The 26,570-nt window shown below is 37.5% G+C and overlaps 4 non-coding genes and 10 pseudogenes across 4 annotated transcripts; all 14 read right to left on the bottom strand.

Annotated features, from left to right (window-relative positions):
• Positions 1–171: 171 nt before the first annotated feature.
• LOC137960760 (5S ribosomal RNA) lies at positions 172–290 on the bottom strand. Its single transcript, XR_011114304.1, has one exon. It is a non-coding gene; the product is annotated as a 5S ribosomal RNA (ribosomal RNA).
• Positions 291–728: 438 nt separating this feature from the next.
• On the bottom strand, positions 729–847 carry LOC137960743 (5S ribosomal RNA). Its single transcript, XR_011114289.1, has one exon. It is a non-coding gene; the product is annotated as a 5S ribosomal RNA (ribosomal RNA).
• A 431-nt stretch (positions 848–1,278) lies between these two features.
• LOC137960647 (5S ribosomal RNA) lies at positions 1,279–1,380 on the bottom strand (annotated as a pseudogene).
• Positions 1,381–1,818: 438 nt separating this feature from the next.
• On the bottom strand, positions 1,819–1,937 carry LOC137960653 (5S ribosomal RNA). The gene has a single exon (XR_011114204.1). It is a non-coding gene; the product is annotated as a 5S ribosomal RNA (ribosomal RNA).
• Positions 1,938–2,370: 433 nt separating this feature from the next.
• Positions 2,371–2,489, bottom strand: LOC137960771 (5S ribosomal RNA). The gene has a single exon (XR_011114305.1). It is a non-coding gene; the product is annotated as a 5S ribosomal RNA (ribosomal RNA).
• A 436-nt stretch (positions 2,490–2,925) lies between these two features.
• Positions 2,926–3,027, bottom strand: LOC137960767 (5S ribosomal RNA; annotated as a pseudogene).
• A 441-nt stretch (positions 3,028–3,468) lies between these two features.
• LOC137960775 (5S ribosomal RNA) lies at positions 3,469–3,570 on the bottom strand (annotated as a pseudogene).
• Positions 3,571–4,004: 434 nt separating this feature from the next.
• Positions 4,005–4,106, bottom strand: LOC137960762 (5S ribosomal RNA; annotated as a pseudogene).
• A 436-nt stretch (positions 4,107–4,542) lies between these two features.
• LOC137960777 (5S ribosomal RNA) lies at positions 4,543–4,644 on the bottom strand (annotated as a pseudogene).
• A 436-nt stretch (positions 4,645–5,080) lies between these two features.
• LOC137960776 (5S ribosomal RNA) lies at positions 5,081–5,182 on the bottom strand (annotated as a pseudogene).
• A 401-nt stretch (positions 5,183–5,583) lies between these two features.
• LOC137960644 (5S ribosomal RNA) lies at positions 5,584–5,685 on the bottom strand (annotated as a pseudogene).
• A 435-nt stretch (positions 5,686–6,120) lies between these two features.
• Positions 6,121–6,221, bottom strand: LOC137960646 (5S ribosomal RNA; annotated as a pseudogene).
• Positions 6,222–6,658: 437 nt separating this feature from the next.
• Positions 6,659–6,760, bottom strand: LOC137960638 (5S ribosomal RNA; annotated as a pseudogene).
• Positions 6,761–7,194: 434 nt separating this feature from the next.
• LOC137960640 (5S ribosomal RNA) lies at positions 7,195–7,296 on the bottom strand (annotated as a pseudogene).
• Positions 7,297–26,570: the final 19,274 nt, after the last annotated feature.

Genomic DNA, 26,570 nt, shown 5'->3' with positions numbered 1-26,570 from the left:
TACCCGAATGTCTCCAACCGATAAAAAAGAAGCAGAAGAAGAAGAAGAAGAAAAAGAAAAAAAAACAAAAAAAACTAACAAACTGTATATGCTAATTTGTTTTGCCGCCCCAAACCGCAGCGTTGCGAGGGAGAAATTAGCTGGTCGCACAGGAACACGGGGCAAACGATAGGGGTGCAACACGAGGACTTCCCAGGAGGTCACCCATCCTAGTACTACTCTCGCCCAAGCGCGCTTAACTACAGAGTTCTGATGGGATCCGGTGCATTAGTGTTGGTATGATCGCACCCGTTCGTGTTACCCTCTCCGTCCTACCAATCCCTTCCCCGACTTCTCTCTCCCCCCGTGTTCTGTCGGTCTTTCAACTTTCCCAACATCAAATAAAATAAAAAAAAAATCAAAACCTTACGCAAAAATCCTGATATAAAAATTTGAAAAGGAGCGCTATGTTGTTCGATTAGATTAAACAATAAAAACAATGAACCGATCTGCTTTAATAACGGAAAACAAAACCAAATCTTACTTTTTTTTTCTTCCTTTCCCCTCCCCTCCCCTCCTCTCTTCTTCCCGAACCTCTCCAACCGATAAAAAAGAAGAAAAAGAAGAAGAAGAAAAAGAAAAAAAAACAAAAAAAACAAACTGTATATGCTAATTTGTTTTCCCACCCCAAACCGCAGCGTTGCGAGGGAGAAATTAGCTGGTCGCAGAGGAATACGGGGCAAAAGAAAGGGGTGCAACACGAGGACTTCCCAGGATGTTACCCATCCTAGTACTACTCTCGCCCGAGCGTGCTTAACTTCGGAGTTCTGATGGGAACCGGTGCATTAGTGCTGGTATGATCGCACCCGTTTGTGTTACCCTCTTCGTCCTACCAATCCCTTCCCCGGCATCACTCTCCCCCGGTGTTCTGTCGGACTTTCCACTTTCCCAACATTAAATAAAATAAAATAAAAATCAAAACCATATGCAAAAATCCAGATATAAAAATTTGAAAAGGAGCGCTATGTCGTTCGATTAGATTAAACGATAAAAAAAATGAACCGAACTGCATTAATAACGGAAAACAAAATCTTACTTTTTTTTTCTTCCTTTCCTCTCCCCTCCTCTCTTCTACCCGAACGTCTCAAACCGATAAAAATGAAGTAGAAGAAGAAGAAGAAAAAGAAAAAAAACAAAAAAAACAAACAAACTGTATATGCTAATTTGTTTTGCAGCCCCAAACCGCAGCATTGCGAGGGAGAAATTAGCTGGTCGCAGAGGAACACGTGGCAAAAGAAAGGGGGGCAACACGAGGACTTCCTAGTACTACTCTCGCCCAAGCGCGCATAATTTCGGAGTTCTGATGGGATCCGGTGCATTAGTGCTAGTACGATCGCACCCGTTCGTGTTACCCTCTCCGTCCTACCAATCCCTTCCCCGACTTCTCCCTCCCTCCGTGTTCTATCGGTCTTTCCACTTTCCCAACGACAAATAAAATAAAAAAAAATCAAAACCTTATGCAAAAATCTAGATATAAAAATTTGAAAAGGAACGCTATGTCGTTCGATTAGATTAACCAATAAAAAAAATGAACCGAACTGCTTTAATAACGGAAAACGAAACCAAATCTTACTTTTTTTTTCTTCCTTTCGCCTCCCCTCCTCTCTTCTACCCGAACGTCACCAACCGATAAAGAAGAAGAAGAAGAAGAAGAAGAAAAAGAAAAAGAAAAAACTAAAAAAACAAACAAACTGTATATGCTAAATTTTTTTGCCGCCCCAAACCGTAGCGTTGCGAGGGAGAAATTAGCTTGTCGCAGAGGAACACGGGGCAAAAAAAGGGGTGCAACACGAGGACTACCCAGGAGGTCACCCATCCTAGTACTACTCTCGCCCAAGCGCGCTTAACTTTGGAGTTCTGATGGGATCCGGGGCACTAGTGCCGGTATGATCGCACCCTTTCGTGTTACCCTCTTCGTCCTACCAATCCTTTCCCCGGCTTCTCTCTCCCCCCGTGTTCTGTCGGTCTTTCCACTTTCCCAACATAAAAAAAAAAAAAAAATCAAAACCTTAAATAAAAATCCAGATATAAAAATTTTTAAAGGAGCGCTAAGTCGTTCGATTAGATTGAACAATTAAAAAAATGAACCGAACTGCTTTAATAACGGAAAACAAAACCAAATCTAACTTTTTTTTTTCTTCCTTTCCCCTCCCCTCCTCTGTTGTTCCCGAACGTCTCCAACCAATAAAAAACAAGAAGAAGAAGAAGAAGAAAAAGAAAAAAAACAAAAAAAAAAAACAAACTGTATATGCTAATTTGTTTTGCCGCACCAAACCGCAGCGTTGCGAGGAAGAAATTAGCTGGTCGTAGAGGAACACGGGGCAAAAGAAAGGGGTGCAACACGAGGACTTCCCAGGAGGTTACCCATCCTAGTACTACTCTCGCCCGAGCGTGCTTAACTTCGGAGTTCTGATGGGATCCGGTGCATTAGTGCTGGTAAGATCGCACCCTTTTGTGTTACCCTCTCTGTCCTACCAATCCCTTTCCCGACTTCTCTCTCCCCCCGTGTTCAGTCGGTCTTTCCACTTTCCCAACATCAAATAAAATAAAATAAAAAATCAAAACCTTACGCAAAAAATCCAGATATAAAAATTTGAAAAGGAGCGCTATGTCGTTCGATTAGATTAAACGATAAAAAAAATGAACCGAACTGCTTTAATAACGGAAAAAGAAACCAAATCTTTTTTTTTTCTCCCTTTCCTCTCCCCTCCTCTCTTCTACCCGAACGTCTCAAACCGATAAAAAAGAAGAAGAAGAAGAAGAAGAAAAAGAAAAAAAAAAGAAAAAAAACAAACAAACTGTATATGCAAATTTGTTTTGCCGCCGCAAACCACTGCGTTGCGAGGGAGAAATTAGCTGGTCGCAGAGGAAATGGGGCGAAAGGAAGGGGTGCAACACGAGGACTTCCTAGTACTACTCTCGCCCAAGCGCGCTTAACTTCGAAGTTCTGATGGGATCCGGTGCATTAGTGCTGGTATGATCGCACCCGTTCGTGTTACCCTCTCCGTCCTACCAATCTCTTCCCCGGCTTCTCTCTCCCCCCGTGTTCTGTCGGTCTTTCCACTTTCCCAACATCAAATAAAATTAAAAAAAATCAAAACCTTACGCAAAAATCCAGATATAAAAATTTGAAATGGAGCGCTATGTCATTCGATTAGAATAAACGATAAAAAAAATGAACCGAACTGCTTTAATAATGGAAAACAAAACCAAATCTTACTTTTTTTTTCTTCCTTTCCTCTCCCCTCCTCTCTTCTACCCGAACGTCTCCAACCGATAAAAGAGAAGAAGAAGAAGAAGAAGAAGAAGAAAAAGAAAAAAAACAAAAAAAACAAACAAACTGTATATGCTAATTTATTTTGCCGCCCCAAACCGCAGCGTTGCGAGGGAGAAATTAGATGGTCGTAGAGGAACACGAGGCAAAAGAAAGAGGTGCAACATGAGGACTTCCTAGTACTACTCTCGCCCAAGCGCGCTTAACTTCGGAGTTCTGATGGGATCCGGTGCATTAGTGCTGGTATGATCGCACCCGTTTGTGTTACCCTCTCCGTCCTACCAATCCCTTCCCCGACTTCTCTGTCCCCTCGTGTTCTGTCGGTCTTTCCACTTTCCCAATATCAAATAAAAAAAAAAAATCAAAACCTTACGCAAAAATCCAGATATAAAAATTTGAAAAGATGCGCTATGTCATTCGATTATATTAAACGATAAAAAAAAATGAACCGAACTGCTTTAATAACGGAAAACAAAACAGAATCTTACTTTTTTTTTCTTCCTTTTTTCTCCCCTCCTCTCTTCTACCTGAACGTCTCCAACCGATAAAAAAGAAGAAGAAGAAGAAGAAGAAAAAGAAAAAAAACAAAAAACACAAACAAACTGTATATGCTTATTTGTTTTGCCGCCCCAAACCGCAGCGTTGCGAGGGAGAAATTAGTTGGTCGCAGAGGAACACGGGGCAAAAGAAAGGGGTGCAACACGAGGACTTCCTAGTACTACTCTCGCCCAAGCGCGCTTAACTTCGGAGTTCTGATGGGATCCGGTGCATTAGTGCTGGTATGATCGCACCCGTTCGTGTTACCCTCTCCGTCCTACCAATCCCTTCCCCGGCTTCTCTCTCCCCCCGTGTTCTGTCGGTCTTTCCACTCTCCCAACATCAAATAAAATAAAAAAAAATCAAAACCTTACGCAAAAATTCAGATATAAAAATTTGAAAAGGAGAGCTAGGTCTTTTGATTAGATTAAACGATAAAAAAAATGAACCGAACTGCTTTAATAACGGAAAACAAAACCAAATCTTACTTTTTTTTCTTCCTTTCCTCTCTCCTGTCTCTTCAACCTGAAAGTCTCCAACCGATAAAAAAGAAGAAGAAGAAGAAGAAGAAGAAAAAGAAAAAGAAAATAAAAAAACAAACAAACTGTATATGCTAATTGTTTTGCCACCCAAAACCGCAGCGTTGCGAGGGAGATATTAGCTGGTCGCAGAGGAACACGGGGCAAAAGAAAGGGGTGCAACACAAGGACTTCCTAGTACTACTCTCGCCCAAGCGCGCTTAACTTCGGAGTTCTGAAGGGATCCGGTGCATTAGTTCTGGTATGATCGCACCCGTTCGTGTTACCCTCTCCGTCCTACCACTCCCTTCCCCAGCTTCTCTCTCCCCCCATGTTCTGTCAGTCTTTCCACTTTCCCAACATCAAATAAAATAAAATAAATCAAAACCTTACACAAAAATCCAAATATAAAAATTTGAAAAGAAGCACTATGTCGTTCGATTAGATTAAAAATTAAAAAAATGAACCGAACTGCTTTAATAACGGGAAACAAAACCAAATCTTACTTTTTTTTTTCTTCCTTTCTCCTCCCCTCCTCTCTTCTACCCGAACATCTCCAATCGATAAAAAAGAAGAAGAAGAAGAAGAAGAAAAACAAAAAAAAAACAAAAAAAACAAACAAACTGTATATGCTAATTTGTTTTGCCGCCCCAAACCGCAGCGTTGTGAGGGAGAAATTAGCTGGTTGCAGAGGAACACGGGGCAAAAGAAAGGGGTGCAACAGGAGGACTTCCTAGTACTACTCTCGCCCAAGCGTGCTTAACTTCGGAGTTCTGATGGGATCCGGTGCATTAATGCTGGTATGATCGCACCCGTTCGTGTCACCCTCTCCGTCCTACCAATCCCTTTCCCGACTTCTCTCTCCCCCCGTGTTCTGTCGGTCTTTCCACTTTCCCAACATGAAATAAAATAAAGAAAAAATCAAAACCTTATGCAAAAATACGGATATAAAAATTTGAAAAGGAGGGTTGTGTCGTTCGATTAGATTAAACGATTAAAAAAATGAACCGAACTGCTTTAATAACGGAAAACAAAACCAAATCTTACTTTTTTTTTTCTTCCTTTCCTCTCCCCTCCTCTCTTCTACCCGAACGTCTCCAACCGATAAACAAAAAAAACCAACAAACTATCTATGCTAATTTGTTTTGCCGCCCCAAACCGCAGCATTACGAGGGAGAAATTAGCTGGTCGCAGAGGAACACGGGGCAAAAGAAAGGGGTGCAACACAAGGACTTCCTAGTACTAGTCTCGCCCAAGCGCGCTTAACTTCGGAGTTCTGACGGGATCCGGTGCATTAGTGCTGGTATGATCTTACCCGTTCATTTTACCCTCTCCGTCCTACCAATCCCTTCCCTGGCTTCTCTCTCCCCACGTGTTCTGTCCGTCTTTCCACTTTCCCAACATCAAATAAAATAAAAAAAATCAAAACCTTACGCAAAAATCCAGATATAAAAATTTGATAAGGAGAGCTATGTCGTTCGATTAGATTAAACGATAAAAAAATGAACCGAACTGCTTTAATAACGGAAAACAAAACCAAATCTTACTTTTTTTTTTCTTCCTTTCCTCTCCCCTCCTCTCTTCTATCCGAACGTCTCCAACCGGTAAAAAAAAAGAAGAAGAAGAAGAAGAAAAAGAAAAAAAAACAAAAAAAACAAACAAACTGTATATGCTAATTTTTTTTGCCGCCCCAAACCACAGTGTTGCGAGGGAGAAATTAGCTGGTCATAGAGGAACACGGGGCAAAAGAAAGGGGTTCAACACGAGGACTTCCTAGACTACTCTCGCCCAAGCGCGCTTAACTTTGGAGTTCTGATGGGATCCGGTGCATTAGTGCTGGTATGATCGCACCCGTTCGTTTTACCCTCTGCGTCCTACCAATCCCTTCCCCGACTTCTCTCTCCCCCCGTGTTCTGTCGGTCTTTCAACTTTCCCAAATTCAAATAAAATAAAATAAATCAAAACCTTACGCAAAAATCCAGATATAAAAATTTGAAAAGCAGTGCTATGTCGTTCGATTAGATTAAACGATAAAAAAATGAACCGAACTGCTTTAATAACGGAAAACAAAACCAAATCTTACTCTTTTTTTATTCCTTTCCTCTCCCCTCCTCTCTTCTACCCGAACGTCTCTAACCGATAAAAAAGAAGAAGAAGATGAAGAAGAAAAACAAAAACCAAAAACAAAAAAAACAAACAAACTGTATATGCTAATTTGTTTTGCCGCCCCAAACCGCAGCGTTGCGAGGGAGAAATTAGCTGGTCGCAGAGGAACATGGGGCAAAAGAAAGGGGTGCAACACGAGGACTTCCTAATACTACTCTCGCCCAAGCATGCTTAACTTCGGAGTTTTGATGGGATCCGGTGCATTAGTGCTGGTATGATCGCACTCGTTCGTGTTACCCTCTCCATCCTACCAATCCCTTCCCCTGCTTTTCTCTCTCCCCGTGTTCTTTCGGTCTTTCCACTTTCCCAACATCAAATAAAATAAAAAAAATCAAAACCTTACGCAAAAATCCAGATATAAAAATTTGAAAAGAAGCGCTATGTCGTTCGATTATATTAAACGATAAAAAAATGAACCGAACTGCTTTAATAACGGAAAACAAAACCAAATCTTACTTTTTTTTTTCTTCCTTTTTTCTCCCCTCCTCTCTTCTACCTGAACGTCTCCAACCGATAAAAAGGAAGAAGAAGAAGAAGAAGAAAAAGAAAAAAAACAAAAAAAACAAACAAACTGTATATGCTTATTTGTTTTGCCGCCCCAAACCGCAGCGTTGTGAGGGAGAAATTAGTTGGTCGCAGAGGAACACGGGGCAAAAGAAAGGGGTGCAACACGAGGACTTCCTAGTACTACTCTCGCCCAAGCGTGCTTAACTTCGGAGTTATGATGGGATCCGGTGCATTAGTGCTGGTATGATCGCACCCGTTCGTGTTACCCTCTCCATCCTACCAATCCCTTCCCCGGCTTCTCTCTCCCCCGTGTTCTGTCGGTCTTTCCACTTTCCCAACTTCAAATAAAATAAAAATAATCAAAACCTTACGCAAAAATCCAGATATAAAAATTTGAAATGGAGCGCTATGTCATTCGATTAGATTAAACGATTAAAAAAATGAACCGAACTGCTTTAATAACGGAAAACAAAACCAAATCTTACTTTTTTTCTTTTTTTCTTCCTTTCCTCTCCCCTCCTCTCTTCTACCCGAACATCTCCAACCAATAAAAAATAAGAAGAAGAAGAAGAATAAAAAGAAAAAAAAACAAAAAAAACAAACAAACTGTATATGCTAATTTGTTTTACCACCCCAAACCGCAGCGTTGCGAGGGAGAAATTAGCTGGTCGCAGAGGAACACGGCACAAAAGAAAGGGGTGCAACACGAGGACTTCCTAGTGCTACTCTCGCCCAAGCTCCTCGCCAATTTAACCGATAAACCTTAGCACAAATATCTAAATAATACAATGTCATCTCAGTCGTTTCAGAATACCCATTCCGATTAGACCCCCCAACGGAAACCCATCCTCAATTCCATAAAAAACCAAATTCCTTCTCTTTTACATGCAAAAAAATTTCCCATAACCAGAATCCCCAAAAAATTAATAAAGAAATCCAAAACAGTGAAAGTAAAAGGAAAAAAAGAAGAAGACAATATCATACCTTGTTCTTTTTTTTTCTTATCAGTCTACTTTGCTGGAAACAAAGACATCGATCAAAACCAGGAACCCAGGTGAAGAAGACACAACCAAGAGTTTTAGTAAAGTCCAAAATTTTTGCACGAGTGCCAACTTTGGCAAGGATAATCCCACATACATTAGTGAGTATAAAGATCTTGCATTTATTAGTTAGTAGAAGAGGTTTCCAAAGTCGCTAGTCATTTTGGGATAGGTCTTCAACCCAATTTAACATGGTATCAGAGCAAGGTTTTCATATGTGGTTATCTACCCAAATTATTCACGTGCCTACACGTGAGGGGGAGTGTTAAGGATAATCCTACCTACATTAGTGAGTATAAAGATCTTGCATTTATTAGTTGGTAGAAGAGGTTTCCTAAGTGGCTAATCATTTTGGGATAGGGCCTTCGACCAATTTAACAGTCCCTGGAGTTGTATTTTTACTAGAAATATTTTTATACCCTTATCTAAAAAAATGCATAAATATGGCCTTATAGTTGTATACACTCATTTGTTTTAGCAAAAATTGTCGTACCACAAAATATTGCAAGTTTGAATTTTCAGCTTCAAAACTATTTTTAGGAAACATGAAACCTAAATGGTCCCTGGAGATGTATTTTTGCTTGAAATACTTTCCCGAACATTCTTAAAAAATGCATAAACATGTCTTTATTGTTGTTTAAATTATTTTTTTTAGTAAAAATTTTTGTAACACAAAATTTCTCTGGTATGAATTTTCAGCTTCAAAACTATTTCCAGGAAACAGGCAACACTAATGGTCTCAATAGACCTCTTTTTACTAGAAATATTTTCCCAACCATTCCTAAAAATTGCATAAACATGACCTTATAGAGGTATAAAGTCATTTGTTTCAATAAAAACTTCCAAACCACAAAATTTTCTTGGTTTAAAATTTTAGCTTCAAAACAGTTTTCAGGAAAGTAGAGACAAATATGGTCCCTGGGAACAATTTTTTACAAGAAATATTTTTTAGAACTTACCTAAAAAATGCATAAACATGGCCTTATAGTTGTATCAAGTCATTAGTTTCAGGAAAAATTGTCGAACCACAAATTTTTTCGGGTTTGAATTTTCAACTTCAAAACTATTTTCAGGAAACATGAAATACTAATGGTCCATGAAGACATATTTTTCCTTGAAACATCCTAAAAAAACTGCATAAACATGGCCTTATAGTTGTACGAAGTCATGTTTCAGCAAAAAAATTGTCGTCCCAAAAACTTTTCCAGTTATGAATTTTTTGCTTCAAAACTATTTTCAGGAAAGAAGATACTCTAGTGGTCTCTGGTGACATATTTTTACAGGAATTATTTTTAAACCTTTCCTAAAAAATTCATAAACATTGCCTTATAGTTGGATAAATTCATTTGTTTTCGGACAACTTGTCATACCACAAAATTTTCCTCGTTTGAATTTTCTACTTCAAAACAGTTTTTTAAGAAACATAAAAAACTAATGATCCCTACAAACACATTTTTACTTGAAATACTTTCCCAACCATTCCTTAAAAAATGCATAAAATTGTATTAAAGTTGCATAAAGTCATTTCTTTATGCAAAAATTATCTTATCACAAAATTTTCAAGGGATGAATTTTCAGCTTCAAGACTATTTTTAGGGAACATGAAACACTAATTTTCCATGCCTAAAAATTAATTTAAAAATGCATAAACATGGCCTTTTAGCTGTATAAAGTCATTTGTTTATGCAAATATTGTCGTACCACAAAATTTTTCTGGTATGAATATTCACCTTCAAAATTATTTTCTGGAAACATGAAACACTATTGGTCACCGGAGACATATTTTTACGAGAAATACTTTCCCAACCGTTCATAAAAAAATGCATAAACATGGCATTATAGTTGTATAAAGTCATTTGTTTCAAAAACAATTGTCCAACAACAAAATTTTCTTGGTTTGAATTTTTAGCTTCAAAACTAATTTCAGGAAACTTGAAACACTAGTGGTCCTGGGAGACATATTTTTACTTGCAATAATTTCCAAACCATTCCTAAAAAAATGCATAAACTTGACCTTCCAGTTGTATAAAGTGACTTCTTTCAAAAAAAAAAAATTCTTGTCACACTAAATTTTGGTTGTTTGAATTTTTTGCTTCAAAACTATTTTCGGGAAACATGAAACACTAATAGTCATTGGAAACCAATTTTTACTAAAATTTCTTCCCAACCATTTCTAAAAAAATACTTAAACAAGATTTTATAGTGGTATAGTGGTATAAAGTCATTTGTATCATCAAATATTGTCAAACCACAAATTTTATAGGTTTATATTTTTGCTTCAAAATTATTTTTAGAAATCTCCTTACACTAATGGTCCATGAAGATGTATTTTCACTAGAATATTTTCCCAACCTTACCTGAAAAAATGCATAAACATGGCCTTATAGTTGCAAAAAGTCATTTGTTTCAAAAACAATTCTTACTGCAAAATTTTCCTGGTTTGATTTTTCAGCTTCAAAACTATCTTCAAGAAACTAGAAACACTAATGGTCTATGGAGACCTATTTTTATTAAAAATACTTTCCCTACCATATATAAAAAATACATAAACAAGACCCTAGAGTGGTATAAAATTATTTGTTTCAGCTAAAATTGTTGTCCCACAAAATTTTCTTTGTTTAAATTTTCACCATCAAAGCTGTTTTCAGGAAAGATGATACACTAATGGTCCCTGGAGATGTATTTTTACTCAAAATATTTTCCCAACCTTTGCTAAAAAAATGCATAAAAATGGCTTTATAGTTGGATAAAATCATTTCTTTCAGCAAAAATTGTCGTACCACAAAATTTTCCTGGTTTGAATTTTCAGCTTCAAAATTATTTTTCAGGAAACATGAAATACTAATGGTCCTTGGAGATGTAATTCTATTAGAAATACTTTCACAACCATTCCTAAAAAAAGGCATAAACATGGCCTTTTGGTAGTATAAAGTCATTTGTTTCAGCAAATATTGTCGTACCACAAAAGTTTTCCTGGTATGAATATTTAGCTTCAAAACTGTTGAATTTTGGAAAATAGAAATACTTAATTGACCTCATTAACTTATTATAATCAGAGTACATGAAGGTAGTAGAGTCCAATTACAATAAAACTACCTTTGTCCCAATTACACCCAAACTCTAACACTTAAGGATAAGCCTTAGCATATTTAAATAACTCAATATAAATAAAAGACAAATATAACTCAAACTAGAACTCTTCTAGGATGTGACCATAAGATAAAGAAGCTAGCTCGTGGTTATCTTTGTGAGTCCTTCTTAATCTTCCAACTAGTTTGTGGTTATCTTTGTGAGTCCTTCTTGATCTTCCAACTTATGTAATAAGGATACTAGCTCGTGGTAATCATGGTGGATCCTACTTCTTATGTACTTGGGCCCATCTTACAATACTCTTAGATATGTGGGACTTCCTTGGTCGTGTGGTCCATCTTAGAATACTCTTAGATATGTGGACCTTCATTCGTCGTGTGGCCATCTTCCAACAAAAACAATTTTCAAGAAGCATGAAACATTGTTGGTCCCTAGAGACGTATTTTTACTAGAAAAACTTTCCCAACCATTACTAGAAAAATACATAAAAATGGCCTTATAGTTGTATAAAGTCATTTGTTTGAACAAAAATTGTCCAACATCAAATTTTTTCTAGTTTGAATTTTCAGCTAATAAACTATTTTCAGGAAACACAAAACACTAATAGTCCTTGGAGACTATTTTTACTCAAAATTATTTCCCAGCCATTCCTAAGAAAATACATAATCATGGCCTTATAATTTTATAAAGTCATTTGCTTAAGCAAAAATTGTCGTAACACAAAATTTTTCTTACAAAACTTTTCGGCTTCAAAACTATTTTTAGGAAACATGAAACACTAATGGTCCCTGGAGTATAATTTTCATAGATAAAATTTCCCAACCATACCTAAAAAAAGGCAGAGACATGTCCTTATAGGGGTATAAATTAATTTGTTTTAGTAAAAATGCCTGAACCACAAAATTTTCTTTGTTTAAATTTTTAGCTTCAAAACTATTTTCAAGAAAAACGGGACACCAATGGTCCCTCAAGATGTATTTTTAGTAGAAATATTTTCCAAACCTTACCTAAAAAATGCATTAACATGGTCTTCTAGTTGTATAAAGTCATTCGTTTCAGCAAAAAAATGTTGTACCACAAAATATTCCTGGTTTGAATTTTCAGCTTCAAAACTATTTTCAGGAGACATAAAACACTAATGGTCCATGGAGATGTATTTTTAATATAAATATTTTCCCAACCTTACCTAAAAAAATGCATCAACATGGCCTTATAGTTGTACAAAGTCATTTGTTTCAGATAAAAATTTTCTTCCACAAAACATTCATAGTTTGAATTTTCTGCTTCAAAACTATTTTCAGGAAACATGAAACAGTAATGGTCCTTGGAGACATATTTTTATTTGAAAGACTTTCCCAACCATTCCTAAAAAATGCATAAACATGGCCTTATAGTTGTATAAAGTTATTTGTTTCACCAAAAATTGTCGACACACAATATTTTCTTGCTATGAATTTTTGGCTTCAAAACTATTTTCAGGAGACAAGAAACACTAATGGCCTCTAGAGACCTATTTTGACTTGAAATTCTTTCGCAACCATTCGTAAAAAATGCACAAACATGACCTTATAGTGGTATAAACTCATTTGTTTCAACAAAAACTGCTGAACCACAAAATTTTCTTGATTTAAATTTTTAACTTCAAAACTATTTTAGGGAAGGACGAGACACAAATGGTCCCCGAAGACATATTTTTACGAGAAATATTTTCCCTACCTTACCTAAAAAAATGCATAATCATGGCCTTATAATTATATAAAATTATTTGTTTTAGAAAAAAAATTGTCGAACCACAAAATTTTTCTTGTTTGACTTTTCTGCTTCAAAACTATTTTCAGGAAACATGAAACACTAATGGTTCATGTGGCATATTTTTAGTTGAAACACTTTCCCAACCATTCCTAAAAAAGCTGCATAAACATGGTCGTATAGTTGTAAAAAGTCATTTGTTTAAGCAAAAATTATCGTATCACAAAATTTACATGGGATGAATTTTCAACTTCAAGACTGTTTTTAGGGAATATGCCACAATATTGGTCCCTAGTGACGTATTTTTACTTAAAATACTTTCCAAAATATTAATTAAAAAAATACATAAAAATGGCCTTTTAGTTGTATAAAGTCATTTGTTTCAGCAAATATTGTCATACCACAAAATTTTCTAGGTATGAATATTCAGCTTCAAAATTTTTTCTGGAAACCTGAAACATTATTGGTCCATGGAGACATATTTTTACGAGAAATACTTTCCCAGTCATTCCTAAAAAAATGCATAAACATGACTATAGTTGTATATAGTCATTTGTTTCAACAAAAAATGTCCAACAATAAAATTTTCCTAGTTTGAATTTTCAGCTTCAAAACTATTTTCAGGAAGCATGAAACACTAGTAGTCCTCGAAAACGTATTTTTACTTGAAATACATTCCCAATCATTCCTAAAAAAATGCTTAAACAAGACCTTATAGTGATATAAAGGCATTTGTTTCAGCAAAAAATGTCGAACTACAAAATTTTCTTGGTTTATATTTTTTGATTAAAAACTATTTTCAGAAATGATGAGACACATTTGGTCTCTAGAGACGTATTTTAACTAGAAATATTTGCCTAACTTTAACTAAAAAAATTCATAAACATGACCTTATAGTTGTATTATGTCATTTGTTTCAGCAAATATAGTCGTACCACAAAAATTTCCATATATGAATATTCAGCTTTAATTTTTTTTTTAAGAAAACATGAAACATTATTGGTCCCCAAAGTAGTATTTTTACAATAAATACTTTCCCAAATATTAGTAAAAAAACTATTTTCAGCTTTAAAACTATTTTCAGGAAACATGAAAAAATAATGGTACTTGGAGACGTATTTTTACTTGAAGCACTTTCATCGTCATTCAACCTGGCAGCTAGAGGAGATCGTCGGGTGACTCGATCCATGGCTAGGGAACCCAACATGTCCACACCCTTTGACACCTTTTTGTTTTCACCTTGAATAGTGTCCACTATTTCATCTTTTAAGTTCTCTTGGTGACCATTGCACATGATCCATGGCATAGTGTTCATCATACTTTCTTCTTTTAGACAGGTCTTTGTATTGTTCTCAATCTTTTCAAGTGAGTTGTGCTTCAAGAGATGATCCTCTAACGTATCTTCAATTTGACTGCAATGACAATGCGTCCCAAAAGCAAATGGAATGCTTCTTTCTATTTCCAAATTATGTTCATAGATCTTATCAATCGTATTCACTTTGGCTTTTACATGATTCTCATGATCTATAGATGCATCCTACGATTCCACTTTATTCTCTACATTTCCAAATCCTTTGACATAGACTTTTTTGTAGAGGTTTTCGGTGATTCTTCATTTACTTCTGATTCTGGTCTTGTTTCGAAATCACGAACCTTTAACCAATCATCATTTTTTCCTGTCACAAAATATGCCTTTTCACCACCAAACTCATGAATGTGTTCATTAATTTGGCATTGGCATTGATTTGTTTCACCTGTCAGTTTATCTTCAATAATTTGAAATATAGATTCCATTGCCAAGATATCACCACAAACATTGCTAGATTCTTGTTTTTCCATGTTCTGATCAACTTAATTCAAAATCCTTACTATCAATTTTCTTCTTCTGCTATTGTGCATCTTTCTTCACTACAGCATCATCAACAAATTTAAAATTCGTCACCATGTCTGTAAAACAGAGAACCGAAAAGTAAGAACAGAGGTTGAACGAATGGTTTTCCGATGATCTATTCTTCTCCGTTTAGGAGGTATTTATAATACATTACAAGTTGATTTTAGGATCAATTTAGATCCTAAAATCAAGGAATAGAATCAAGAATATAATCACGGGATCGGAGGAAACAATCACGCTATACAGTTTCCTCCGATCACGCTATACAGCTATACATTTCCACACTCCCCCTCAAGTTGGTGCATAGATATCAGTCAAACCCAACTTATCAATTATACCATGAAATGCTTTCCCTAATATTGCCTTCGTGAGCATATCAGCCATTTGACTCACAGATTGAATAAAGGGGAATTGTATAATCTTTGCATCCAGGTTCTCTTTGATGAAATGACGATCAACTTCAACATGTTTAGTGCGATCATGTTGAACTGGATTGTGTGCAATTGCGATAGCTGCCTTGTTATCACAGTGAAGATTCATAGGTTTGTCGTATTCAATCCCTAAGTCTCTTAGTATATTCCGTATCCATAACAACTCGCATACACCATGAGTCATACCTCGAAATTCAGCTTCAGCACTTGATCTTGATACTACCTTCTGTTTTTTGCTTTTCCAAGTGACAAGATTCCCTTCCACAAAAGTAAAGTAACCCGACGTGGATCTTCTGGTTGTTTGATCACCTGCCCAATCAGAGTCTGTATACCCTTCAATACTAGAGATACCATTTTTTGAGAATAACAAACCTTTTCCTGGAGCACTCTTTAAGTATCTCAAGATCCGATAGACTGCTTCCATATGTTCTTCACTTGGTGCATGCATGAACTGGATCACAACGCTTACTGCATATGCTACATCGGGCCTTGTGTGGGATAGGTAGATTAATCTTCCAACTAATCGCTGATAACGCCCTTTGTCTGCTGGAATTTGATCTGGAAAAATTCCGAGTTTATGATGCATTTCCATCGGCGTCTCTATTGGTTTACAGTCAAGCATTCCGATTTCGGCTAGAAGATCCAACACATATTTTCACTGTGAAAGGAAGACTCCATGTTTTGATCTTGCAACTTCAATACCCAAAAAATATTTAAGTTGTCCGAGATCCTTCATTTTGAATTTAGTAGCTAAATACTCCTGTAAAGCTTGCATTTCACCTGGGTCATCTCCTGTCACGACCATATCATCAACATATACAATTAATGTTGTTACCTTTCCTTCTTTGTGTTTTATAAACAAAGTATGATCTGAGTTACTTTGTTTATAACCAAACTCCTTCATTGTAGCCGAGAATCTCCCAAACCATGCTCTAGGTGACTGTTTCAACCCATACAATGACTTCTTCAATTTACAAACTTTACCTTGAGACAAAGAACCACTTTTTACACCTGGTGGTAGTTCCATGTAGACTTCTTCTTCTAAGTCTCCATTGAGGAAGGCATTTTTAACGTCAAATTGTTGCAGAGGCCAGTCTCGATTTGCTGCTATAGATATAAGAATACGAATTGTATGGATCTTAGCTACTGGTGCAAAAGTATCCTGATAGTCTATCCCATACCTTTGCGTATATCCTTTTGCAACTAGCCAAGCTTTATATCTGTCAATGCTTCCATCCGGTTTGAGTTTCAATGTGAACACCCAACGACATCCAATTGTTTTTACTCCTTTAGGTTGGGGAACAAGTTCCCAAGTGGTATTTTTTTGTAGAGCCTCCATCTCTTCGTTCATCGCTTTTTTCCATTTTGGATCAGCTAATGCATCCTGCACATTACTAGGAATAGAAACCCTGGATAATTGATCAACAGTAAATGCATATGATTTAGTCAACCTATGGGAGGACACATAGTTATTGATTGAGTATTTGGTCTTTGCTTCAAGATCAGGTTCATACTGTTTTTTTTTTGGAACTCCCCTATTCAATCTTTGTGGATATCTAGAGGTTATGTTTTCTGTAGGAAGACATGTTTCAGTAGACTCATCAAACACAGGATTCGTATTTACCTGAGGAGGAACATTCTGGGTTGATTCTTCAGTTGTTGGTGCAAACAGGGGCAACTCTGGGGGTTCTTCAGGTGAAATTACTGAATCACAGTCTTGTTGCACATCATGACACTTAAAAAATTCATTCACCGCTTCTAACTCAATAAATTCGGCACCTCTTTCAATATCTCCGTTAGCTTCATGTGGAACATTCTCTTCATTTGAACTCTCCCCCTGAAGAGATGTCCAAGAAACTCCCCCTGAATAATAAGGGACTGATTCATGGAATGAGACATCTAAAGTCACATGGAGCTTGTTGGTGTGTGGATCATAACACCGATATCCTTTTTGAAGATTAGAGTAGCCAACAAATACACATCGTTTGGCACATGGATCAAGTTTATTTCGCAAGATCTTTGGGATATGAACATAAGCGGTACACCCAAAAATTCAGGGTTCAAGATTTGGAAGATGGGGAATTGAAATCATGGATTGTAGCTTATGTAGAGGAGTTTGAAAATCCAGTACTCTAGAAGGTGTTCGATTGATGAGGTAGGCAGCAGATGTGATAGCTTCACCCCAATAAAATCGAGGCATGTTCATGCCAAAGAGAGAGGCACGTACTACTTCCAAAAGTTGTCTATTCTTTCTTTCTGCCAATCCATTCTGTTGGGGAGTATAGGTGCAAGAAGTCTGGTGACGAATTCCATGAGTGGTCAGAAAAGTTTCGAGAGAAGCATTAACAAACTCAGTACCATTGTCAGATTGCAAAACACGAATCTGCTTTTGGTATTGAGTATGTATCATGGTATGGAATTTCTGAAATGCTAGACACACATCACTTTTGTGGATAAGCAGAGAGACCCAAGTCATTCTAGTGCATTCATCAATAAATGTCACAAAGTAACGAGCTCTAGAAATAGAGGGAATCTTGGCTGGACCCCAAACATCAGAATGAAGAACCGCAAAAGGTTTGAAACTTTTATTCAAACTCGGGAAATAAGCAATACGGTGGCTTTTAGCCAATTCACATGTGTCACAATGAAAATTCACATCGGTCAAACCTGAAAAAAGTTGAGGTCGCAATTTCTTAAGATAACCAAAGGAAAGGTGGCCTAATCGTCGGTGTCATAACCATACAGTTGTTTGAGCATTATCTTCACTGCTATCTTGATTTGTCTGACTGATTTTTGATCCCCCATTTTCTATCAACTCCAAATAGTAGAGTTTGCCCCGTCTAACACCATAACCAAGAATCTTCCGGGTTAGAATGTCCTTAAAGACACAAAATGAGGGCCAAAAAGTTACAGTACAAGCAAGAGTGGAAGTAATTTGGCTAACAGACGAAAGGTTATATTCAAGAGAGGGAACCACAAGGACAGTATCTAATGTCAAATTATTGGATAAGATAACAGATCCTTCCCCAGTAATAGGAGAGGTACTACCATTGGCTGTTGAAATAACAGATTGTGGAGAAGGTAGGATGGATTGTAACTGACTGGGATCCCTTGTCATGTGATTGGATGCACCTGTATCAATAATCCAAGGTCTATTCTTAGAATGTACAGAAAATACTAATGCATTATTGAGAATACCTGGATGGGCAACATTTGCAGTAGGTAGCTCCTGATTCTCTTCCATGGATGTCACCATAGCTTTCCCAGCAGTCTTGTTACGGGGATTTTTCGAGAAATCCCACCACTCCGGATAGCCAATAATCTCATAACACCGGTGTTGTGAATGTCCTTTTTTCCCGCAGTGAATACATACACGATTGTTACCTTTGCCAGAGGATTGAGGGTGCCGACTGTTTGATGATCCTTGTCGGCTTTGGTTCACCAACATCGCCGAGTTCTCGGAGACTGGGCGATAGCTCCCCATTGTCTGTCTCTATTGATATTCGCGTCTGACATAGGCATATGTACTTTCCAAATCAAGTTTGGGATCTTTTCGCAAAATTTCTCCACGAACTTGATCAAATTCGGAGTCAAGCCCACTGAGAAAAATATGAACCCGAAGCCTAGCCATTGCAGAGCGCAACTGGATTAGCCCTTCGACTGTTCCTTCCTGAGATATAGTTCTATGATCAATCTCTTGGAAAATAGCAACCAGTTCATTGTAGTATGGGGATAACGGTCTACCATTTTGTTTGGTAGAAAAAGATCTCTGGTTCAGCTCAAATATACAAGTTTCATCGGTTCCATCATAGAATGTTTTTTATACTGCTTCCCATATCTCCTTGGCAGTGGAGAGGCGAATAAATCGCTGCATGAGCAATGGACTCATGGAGTCAATAAGCCAACTTTTAACTCTTTGATTTTCAGTAATCCATGCTCCAAGATTAGCATCACCAGATGCTGGTTTTTTTGTTTCGCCGGTGAGGTATCCAGCTTTGTTGCGTGCGCCAATTCGCATCTCTATGAGTTGGGACCATAATGAATAATTGGTCTCATCGAGGATAATTCCAGTTGGAAACGCAGAATTATCTTGGTGGACTATAATCTATGGTGATGGGATAAGGTCGGTAGATGCGCCTGTAGGGGTGGCCATCGATCTGATTTTTTTTTTTTTTAATCCGGTCTGGTTCGGTTCAGTCTGGTCCGGTTTGATCTGGTCCGATTTGGTACGATTTGGGCGGATTCAATTCTGGTCCGCTCCAGTGCTGGTCCGATCCGGTTCGAGTTTAGACCGGTTCGGTCCGATTTGGTCGACCCGCAGGTCTGGGTCGACAGGAAAAATAAATCAACAGTACCTAAGTTAAAAAAAATACCGTCGTCTTCGGCAACGGCGGTCTTCGTCTTCAGCAACGGCAGCAGAGCATCAGCTTCAGTCAGAAAAAGGGTGGTGATGCTGTCGTCGGCGATCGTCGGAACTCGTCGGAGATGTGATTCCGACTACGTAAAACGCTTTGTCTTCGGCAACGACAGCCTTCGTCTTCGGCAACGACAGTCTTCGTCGTCGGCAACGGCAGCCTTCGTCTTCGGCAACGGAAGCGGAGCGTCGGCTTTAGTCGTAACAGTGTGGTGGTGCCGTCGTCGGCGTCGGGACAGCCGGAATATGGAGAGTCTGAAAAAACAGAGTTCTGCAACTCCGACGGATTTTTCCTTCCTCCGGCTTCCTCCTTCGGCGATTATAGGAGCACTTAGCTCCAACTTTCTGCGACGGAAAAGAGAGGAAAATTCTCCTGCTCTGATACCATGTAAAACAGAGAACCGAAAAGTAAGAACAGAGGTTGAACGAATGGTTTTCCGATGATCTATTCTTCTCCGTTTAGGAGGTATTTATAATACATTACAAGTTGATTTTAGGATCAATTTAGATCCTAAAATCAAGGAATAGAATCAAGAATATAATCACGGGATCGGAGGAAACAATCATGCTATACAGTTTCCTCCGATCACGCTATACAGCTATACATTTCAACAATGTCAGTCTTCATGTTTCCTCCTGAAATATTTTTGAGAGTAATTTCCCTTTCAACAATTCTTGGTTCTGCACTATTGTTAAGGGACACTTCTTCCTCCTCCAGGTCCAAGGGTGGTTCATTTTTGTGAACCAAGGGTATTTTTCCTTCTTCATTTGGCCTCACAGAAACAAATTGCTTCCATTGACATATACACTACCTTCATGGACAGAAGCTTGACAATAGTTTCCAGTAGTGGGAAACATATTGCTTAGAGCAAATATATTTTCTCTCATGGTATCAATTGCTTGCACTCCCAAGTGACTGGCAACTTCACGTCCCCCATGGACAAAACCCTTCACATCAGTCTCCTCATTATGCAAATTATTCAGGGACTTCAAATGAAAAGGATGAGCATCAAAAGCAGACTCCATGCACTTGTAGATGTTTGTCATGTTTCCAATAAAAGGGGCAGTCCTTACCTCTTGTGATGTAGAAGGTAACTTGCAATTTGGACCTTTCAACAAGAATTCCATGAAGGCAAATGAGGAACTTCACATAACCTGATTACACGTAGGCAAATGAGGGCGGCTCAATAAATCTAAGCCCGTCGGACATTTTAGTTCTAATCCCATTTTCTGCTTGTGAAGGAAACACGGATTCAGAAATCCTTTCTTACCAACCGCACTCGGCATTACCTTCTGCAACAATGATTTCATCTCCTGGACACGCAGAGTACGCATCTCCTTTACACGTAATTCATACTTCTGTTGACTAACATTCCAGAGCAGAGTACACACTTCCATAATTCTTTCACGCAGGGCGATTTCATCAACACCACCATCAGGAGCCTCATCCTGTTGTGGCAATTTCAGACTGAAACCCACTGGTGCAAACTTCTCATCTTTCGCCTAGGCAACTATTTCCACTTCGAAATTGAAATCTCTGGATTTTTTTTCTTTCCTATTCGTATAAACCTCTAACGGAAGAAATGGTTAGAAAACTTTTATGATTTATAATGAAGTAGAACCTGAACTTTTTCAGACAGTGAACAACAACAAGTTGTGGCCGAAATTTATCAGGGGGCTCCTCTGCTCAAAAATTTCTAGTCTCTATTTCTGGAAGAAGGTTAGGTTTCCATGAAAAGAGGAGCTTGATGGGCATGTGGACTACCGGACTACCTGGCACTCGTCGATGACCTGTGAACCAAAATTGGGCTGTCCCAAAGAACTCTTTGCACAAAAACCTTCTGACTTTGGATTTCCAAGCTCCACGACTTCGTATTTTTAGGCTCTGGACTTCGGCTCTGGATTTACCTGCTCGGAGATTTGAGGTCAAATGGCGAACAACAAAATTGTTCATCTGACGAAATGGCACCCTTCACCTCTGCGGCCTTAACACGATGCTTCTCAATTATGGTCAATCTCTCAACCATGTCGCTGATACAATGACGTATATTAACACGTTCCTCACATATTGCTGAGATTAATTCTGTGTACATTGCTGAAAATTGATCTTGGAGTAGAGCTTGAATTTCGTCTACGATCGAAGAATCGCTCATTGTGTTTTGCTTTGATACCAAGTTGTTATGGTCCCTGATCTAACACAGTGATTCGTAGGGGAGAAGAAGAGAAGAGAAAAAATCAAGCTGAAGGGAAGTTTGAGACCCTAGGTTTGTTGAGGAGAACACACTCCCCTGAACTCATTTAGGAGAACTCAAAACCCTTAGTTTAATCTAAATTCAGACTTCCTTTTTTCTCATTCCTTTCACCCTAAGGGTTGGCGCCAACACGAGTTCAAGATAAATGATTACAATAAAGCCCCTACGGCATATTAACTCTTCACTTGAAATATAAATGAAGTAAAATCAAATTGAAAGACAAGCGACTAACTGAATAATTAAATAACTCAGCCACAACATCACTGAATTACTCAGCCTGCTATTGAGTTTACAACACTATTCCTAAAAAAATGCATAAACATGACATTATAGTTGTATAAAGTTATTTGTTGTCCAACAACAAAATTTTCTTGGTTTGAATTTTCACCTTCAAAACTATTTGGATGAAACATGAACACTAGTGGTCTAGGGAGACGTATTTTACTTGAAATATTTTCCCAACCATTCCTAAAAAAATGCATAAACATGGCCTTCTAGTTGTATAAAGTCATTTGTTTTAGAAAAAATTGTCGTTACACAAAATTTTCTTTGTTTGAATCTTTTGCTTGAAAACTATTTTTAGGAAATAGGAAACACTAATGGTCCCTGGAGACTTAATTTTACAACAAATACTTTCCCAACCATTCATAAAAAATGCTTAAACAATACCTTATAGTGGTATAAAGTCATTTGTTTCAAAAAAAATTGTCGAACCAAAAACTTTTCTTGGTTTATATTTTTTGCTTCAAAAATATTTTTAGAAAAGATGAGACACTAACGGTCCTTGGAGATGTATTTTCACTATAAATATTTTCCCAATCTTACCTAAAAAAATTCATAAACATGGCCTTATAGTTGTATAAAATCATTTGTTGTCGAACCACAAAATGGCCTTATACAAGTTGTATAAGGACTCTACCTCTTCCTCTACCATAAATAGAGGAGTTGTATTTCGAAATTAATCAATTAACACATTCAATCCCAAGTTGGTTCTTTCTCTCCCTCTCCTTACTTGACGCAGCTCACCCTTTTCTTTTTTCTTTTTTCTCTTCTCTACCGAGAGCTTTCCTCCCCTTTTCTCATTTTTATTTCTTCTTTCTCTTGTTCTTGATCATGGAAAAGGGATCCTAAATTCAACACCATTGTATATAAAAAGGCTCTATACGTCTTTTGTAGCAAGCTGGGAGTTTTTGTTGTTCTCTCACCCCCAGCTTGAGGGTGAGTTTTCGAAGATAGGCCCAAGCACACATGGCCAAGGAATGCCAACATATCTAAGAGTATTATAAGATGGGCCACACGACCATGGAAGGCCGACAAGATGGGCCCAAGATTATAAGAAGTAGGACCCACCACAATTACTACAAGTTGACATCCTTATCACATAAGTAGGAAGATCAAGAAGGACTCACAAAGGCATCTTTATCTTATGGTCACATCCTAGAAGAGTTCTAGTTTGAGTTATGTTTGTCTTTTATCTATATTGAGTTATTTAATTGTGCTAGGACTTATCTTTAAGTTTTAGAGTTTGGCTGTAATTGGGACAAAGATAGTTTTATTGTTATTGGACTCTACTAGCTTCCTCTATTATAAATAGAGGTTCATGTACTCTGATTATAATAAGTTAATGAAGTCAATGAAGTATTTTATCTTTTCCATAAATTCAACATGGTATTAAAGCAGGTTTTGTGAGTTGTCTAACAGATATAATGAGATCCTTTTCTCTAAACCCTAAACTCTAAGTCTAGGTTTGTCCTTTTTTTTTCCAGTCCTTACACCCATAGTTTGTTTTACGTTTTTCACCTCTATAATGAGATTTTTATATTGAAATTTATATATTGTTGGAAATATATTTGAGTCTAAGTTCCAAGGAAAAATGATTGTTTCCAATCGGAGTTATCTACAAAGAGAAATTGATATTTTAAGGAGCAAAAGGTCAAATTGAAAAAAAGATTCGATCAGCAGAAGAAAGCTTCAACTTTTGAGGTAATTTATGCTATCAAGAACGAGATTTTATATGGAGAATTATACATGGAAAAAAATATATGTAAGTGTATTTTCTTACCTATTTACCCATTTCTTGATCTGAGTTTTTTATAAGAAGATATTTATCTTGGAAGAGTCAATGGTCATGCTTAGAAAAAAAGGAGAAACAATGCCTAGTTCGGCCAGATGACAAAGATTGAAATCTATCAGATTATTTATCTTCTGATTATTATATTTTATGAAGTGAAGTTATACTTGGATGAAATATATTTGAGTCTAGTTTCAGAAGGAGAAAATTTTATGTCAATTTGATCTATATTTAAAGATATATTCACATTGGAAGAATCAAAGGTCATGGTAGTATTCTGTTGTATTGAAAAATCCGAATTTATGCCCTTTGTTTTGTGTCACTGTTTGAGGTTCTATTCCAAGAAAATATCTCACTTCTCCCTGGTTTAAGGGGATTATTACTACGTCTTTTTTATTCGGGCTTGTTTCTGCATCTATGATATTTGGTTCAAGCTGGGATCACTGCCATTACCTCCAAGGTTAAAGGGGACAAGTAGAAGAAGTACAAGAAAGAGGTATTTTATTCCATATGTTGTGGATAAGTTTATTATTTCTGTTTGTATTATATGTGTTGGAATATGGTCATGTTAATTACAACTACTGCTTTTATGTCTCTTTGGATGAGACATTATTAATGAAGAAGTGGTGGCCTCAATACCTTTTCTCATACCATAATTTATTTGACTCTAAAAAATATCATGGTTGGGACACCATGATTGGAACACCATGATAAATTTAACTCTAAAAAATATCACGGTCGGGATACCATGAGAGTCGGTGTCTGGATTTGGACACTATTACAAAAAAAAACAAATGCACTCCTCCCCCCCCCCCCTTCCTCTCTTCCCCTTTAATGGCTTTTATTACTCCTACCTCTTGAGAGTTGTTGTCCTGTGGAGGGACACGGTGGTAGACACTTCAGAGCAATGCCGATAGACACACTACCAACAGAAGACGGAGTCTGCCCTACATAAAGCATTAGGACTGAAGTATGGAGCAATGTCTTACCAACTAGGAGTAATTTTTTACTCTCATTTATATTATGCCAGCAGGGCTTCATGGAAGGATGCAACAGCGTGAGAGGGAGTGTTGGAAGATGAAGGCATATTGGAAGATGTGCCATTTGTTACAATATGGCTCCCATGATGGTGCTCGAGATGGTGGGACCCACCATAAGGACGTAGGTCATCAAGAAGAATCCTAGAGGACTTGAGACACCAAGAAGAGTCCTCTCCCAAAGCAAGCACAAGTTAAGGAATCAAGAAGCACAAGCTGAATTTATGTAGAAGACTTGAAGATCAAGTGGGACCCACAAAGTTCTCACGAGCTGGCACTCTTATCAAGGTGCACTGAAGGATCATGAGGAGGGGCCCACAAGGATAAGGCCACGAGCTGGCTTATCCCTTATAATCTCGTGGGTAATAAAAGACTCCTAGTTCTACTCCTATTAGTCTTCTAGGAGTTGTAGTTTGAATAGACTTACTTATATTGAATAGTTAGAGTTGGAATGTAATTAGGATTGAATGACAAGTTGTATAAGGACTCTACCTCCTACTCTACTATAAATAGAGGAGTTGTATTTTGAAATTAATCAATTCACACATTCAATCCCGAGTTGGTTCTCTCTCTTCCTCTCCTTACTTGACGCAGCTTACCCTTTTTTTTTTTATTTTTTCTCTTCTCTACCGAGAGCTTTACTCCCCTTTTCTCGTTTTTCTTTCTTCTTTCTCTTGTTCTTGATCATGGAAAAGGGATCCTAAATTCAACACCATTGTATACAAAAAGTTTCTATACATCTTTTGTAGCAAGCTGGGAGTTCTTGTTGTTCTCTCACCCCCAGCTTGAGGGTGAGTTTTGGAAGATAGGGCCAAGAGCACATTACCAAGGAATGCCGAAATATCTAAGAGTATTATAAGATGGGCCACACGACCAATAAAGGCCCACAAGATGGGCCCAAACATGTAAGAAGTAGGACCCACCATGATTACCACAAGCTGACATCCTTATCTCATAAGTTGGCAGACCAAGAAGGACTCACAAAGGCATCTTTATCTTATGGTCATGTCGTATAAGAGTTCTAGTTCGTGTTATGTTTGTCTTTTATCTATATTGAGTTATTTAATTATGCTAGGACTTATTTTTAAGTGTTAGAGTTTGGGTGTAATTGGGACAAAGGTAGTTTTATTGTAATTGGAGTTTACTACCTTCCTCTATTATAAATAGAGGTTCATGTACTCTGATTATAATAATTTAATGAATTCAGTGAAATATTTCTCTTTTCCATAAATTCAATCTTTGGCAGCTAACTCTTCTTGGCAGGTATATCAACTTGATGTGAAAAATGCCTTTCTGAATGGGGACATCAAAGAAAAAATTTATATGCAACAATCACTTGTATATGTAGTTGAAGGGGAGTCAGTATGTCGACTAAAAAAAACTTTGTATGGTCTAAAAGTGTCCCCTCGTGCATGGTTTGAGAAATTTAGTCAAGCCCTCGTATGGGCAGGATTTTATTGATGCTCTGGAGATCACTCAGTTTTTATTAAAAACACACCTAGAGGCAAGGTAATTCTGGCAGTATTTGTTGATCATATAATTTTAACTAGGAGT

This window comes from Aristolochia californica, unplaced genomic scaffold, assembly GCF_029961685.1.
Source record: "Aristolochia californica isolate CCGP_79_NKW_82.1479 unplaced genomic scaffold, dmAriCali1.0.hap1 SCAF_3, whole genome shotgun sequence".
Classification (NCBI taxonomy): domain Eukaryota; kingdom Viridiplantae; phylum Streptophyta; class Magnoliopsida; order Piperales; family Aristolochiaceae; genus Aristolochia; species Aristolochia californica.
Note: the sequence above shows the minus strand (reverse complement) of the source record. Positions and strands in the feature narration are given on the sequence as shown.